Consider the following 3,856-nt stretch of genomic DNA (forward strand, 5'->3'; position numbering starts at 1 on the left):
TATGTATAAGAGAAAGAAGGATCAGTTAAATTACTAGTTCCCAGACACCACTTTTTTAATCACTTAAATCATGTATCACTGTCTGGCTTGAAAAATGCACCTATAAAAAAAAAAAAAAAATTCCAATTCAGCTCTTAATTCGGAAAGATTCGAGTCCAGACCTTCTCCTCTGGAAGCCAGAGTAACTCTTTAGGCCTTGAAGAAGCCATTCCAGATGAAGATTTGGTCTTGTAAGTTTGGTCTTGAACACTTGACTTAGCAGTTTTTATATCTGTGTACAGTATTTTATAATTCAAGCAGCTTCTTTTTTGTACAAAACATCAGGTTTTTGGACTAGACTTGCTAATGTACAACACATTCTCTTTTGCTGAAAAACCTCAAGTTCTTACTTTTTTCCCCCGTAATGATGATGACAATGCTGTTAGATTACTTACTGTGGCAGGTGAATAAGAAATAAAAAGCTGTTTCAAATCCAGTGGTCTGCAGTGATGGTAACTTTTTTGCTTTAGTAATTTTGATAACATAGGAGCTTTTACTGACCCATGTAAATGCTTCATTGTAGTTTCACAGATAGAAGTCTAAGGTGCTACTTCTTTACTTTTACCAGTTATTGGTTGTGCAAGTTTGGAATTTGTGCAGAGAATAACAGCCGGAGCACGTGAAAAGGGGACCATAATGGCACAGGTTACCTTATTTCAATGGTCAGCAACCTTTTAAGGCTTTGGGCCAGATTGATCCAGCTTGGGGTCAAGGCAAGGCTGGTGTGAAGGCAGGTGGGGGCACTAGGACCTGTGGTTTCCCCGCTGTTGACATGGGGAAAATACCTGCTGCTGTTGCTTCTGTCCAAAGCCCCATAAGCCATGGGCCAAATGGATGTCTGAGAGATGTAAGTTGCTGATCCCTATCTTACTTAACTGTTGCTACAAAATACAGACTACATGGCACAGAAAAGAATGCTTTACAAAGTCATCGCCAAATAAAGTCCCCCATTGAAGTCAATGTCAGGATTTGAACCTTCATATCTGGTGCCATGGAAACTCTACTAGATTTTAAAGCAAGAAGTCTTTATCGGGGAGTGGAAGCTTGTGTGCTGCAAGGTCAGTGATATTCTAGCTGAAAAATGCTATAAGGTTTTTCTGAACCGTTCATTGCAGTATACCAACTTGTTAACATGTCTCTGCCTTTTGGGACAGTTTGAAACATTTTCCTGTATTTCTTGAGGATTAACTGTAAAAAGAAGTGCAGTTGCTGTGGCTGGGACAACATGCTTATTAACTCCTCCATACTGGCAGGTGACTGAGTACACAGAGACTGCTATTTGTGTATATGTGTTAAAAAAATAATTTTAACCTGAAATTGCTGAATAATTGGGTAAGGGGAGGGAGACGGAGAAGAAAAGCATGTATTTAAAATATCTGAAGAAGAAATTTACAACCAATATTAGATTTTAAAATATATTTCAACCAGAGCAGTCTTAGGACTAAGTTGTAAGAAAGCTACTTATTTTTGCTTGTTCTAAATAATATCTATGTGTGGATCTTTTTGTTGTGTTTTTTGTTCCCTTCACCAGAGTTTTTCATTTAATTCGTATGCTGGTAAATCAAATTATTTAGGTACGTTGATGGTAACATTGTGGAGTCATAATGATTATGTACCATTATAACAGTTACCAGTCATAATGGTTATTTGCTTGAAATGTCTGTATCTGAAATATTTGCAAGATGTCTTTTTTAATTTGAAGGGATATTTCTTAAAGCAGCAGCACATTTGCTGAACTGAAGAGCAGAAATTGTAAGATGATAGATGTTTTAGTGGGTCTTACAGACAAGGAAGAGCAGGTGGACAGGTGTCTTGAATAGCTGAGTTTCAATTTAGATCATGACTGCTCTAAAAATTAAAATACTACAGCTGTTTTGCATAGTACATTTTTGCATATTACTGTTGCACTTTCCTATTCTATTTAAATATTGTATTTCTGTTTGTGTTGCAGAATAAGCAAATATAATTTAAAAAGCACTAGGCAGTCAAGTGGCTGGTTGGGCTTGCTTTCAGCTAATGTGGTGCTGGCATGTAGAAATCTTCTTCGTATCTATCTTGCTTTGTATGTAGGATGATTTGGGAAATGCTTGAGATTTTCATAGATTTCATAGCCGTTAGGGCTGGAAGGGACCTCGGAAGACTGAGTCCAGCCCCCTGCGCCAGGGCCAGGAGGTCAGCTAGGGTCAAAGGATCTCAGCAGGATCCTTTGTTCTCCTAGCCTTATTTTACTCGACAACAGTGAGTAATTGCAAATGGCTTGAACTAGAAGATACCAATGCTCATGGAGGTAATGAATTGTTTCAGTGCATGTCAGGATGGGTTTGTTCTCATCATAGTACCAATAGTACCATACCCTATAAAAGAACGACGTGCCCTCAACTCTCACAGATTTATCACTCACCTCTTCAAAAAGAGGTCCAAACTTCCTTCTTCAGGTGAAAGGAGGTGATTCAGTTGATGCATACACTTATGACTAAATAGCCTAGCAGCTGTAGGAGAGCAAGCTATAGGTTAATACACCAGCTCCAACTGGTCAGTGGTGGAGTTGCAATGGGAAGACTTCATTGCTATACATTCACCTGTTTGTCCGAAATAGGCAGTAAAATTTCTTTGCTTTGCCCAGCTTTAGAGTGTTGTTGTTTTCTAGTTTATACCCCACGATGCAGGTTTTCTGTGAGAGTAAGGAAATAAATTATCTCCAAGTGTCAGGAGAAGATAAATAGTAGCCATACTCTTTAGCTTCTCATCTCTAGAGTTGGGAGAGGTTATAGGAGAAGAAAGGCAATGTACAGAGGACAATTGACCTGATAGACAGAGTGAAGGGAACTGTGTTGCATGCAGATTTGAAAAGCAAAGACTTAAAGCCTATTAACTACCTTTTTAGAGGGTCTAATCTAAAAAGAGGAAAGAAATATTTTGAGTCTTTGAAAATAGCAGGGCAAGGAGTGATGACCTGAAGCTAAGGAAGAAGTCTAGGTAGAAATTAAAGAAAAGTGCTGAATGGTAAGACTCCTTGAACAGCCAGGCAGACTCCCGAGAGATGTAGCTGATGTGCTATTACTAGAAAGCTCCATGCTAATGTAGGTAAAACGGTGGGAAGGTGCAAAAAGCAGCTCAGCAAAATGCAAATGTGAATTAGATCATCCCAGGGTTTACCAGGATGGGCCAGGATTGTGGGGCTGGGGGAAGGTCCAGATTATTCTACGGTTGCCTTATTACAGTGTTTCTTTCACCCTGCTCTGAAACATCTAGTACTGGCTGCTGTAAGTCATGGTGCCAGACTTGGAAACTGCCGTACTGGCTCATCTTGTATTTGTAGGTGTCCAAAATGTTTAAGAAACAGGGGTGGATGGCGGGGGGGCAAAGTAGATAAAAATAAGATATGAGTGTTCAAAAGAAATATTTTTTACCAAGGTACAAAGGCTTCTTTCTCTGATTCTTTTAAAGTATTCCATATTTTATTCTTTGGAGAGTGAAGGAGGCAGGGTGGAATCATTTTGAATTTTGTCCTCTGGAAAGTCAGCTTAAAAAATCCATGTGCTAAAGTATGAAACCACGAGAGAGCTCTGAATCATAAATCTGAACTCAAAATGATTGCAGAAGGTGAGTGGGTGAAGCCAGTTTCTAGACTTCCTCATCATTCATGCTGAAGATATAGTCAACAGCATTTTAAATTTTAAAAAAAAATCACTTCCTCTAAATTCCATGAGTAACACCAGGTGTCTCTCACCCCGTTCTCATTAAGAAACTGGGGGGCTGTGGTGTAGACACCCACACGGTCAAATGGGTCGCCAACTGGCTGGAGGGCCGCACCCAG

The sequence above is a fragment of the Crocodylus porosus genome, unplaced genomic scaffold (assembly GCF_001723895.1).
Source record: "Crocodylus porosus isolate Cpor-Errol unplaced genomic scaffold, CroPor_comp1, whole genome shotgun sequence".
Classification (NCBI taxonomy): Eukaryota; Metazoa; Chordata; order Crocodylia; family Crocodylidae; genus Crocodylus; species Crocodylus porosus.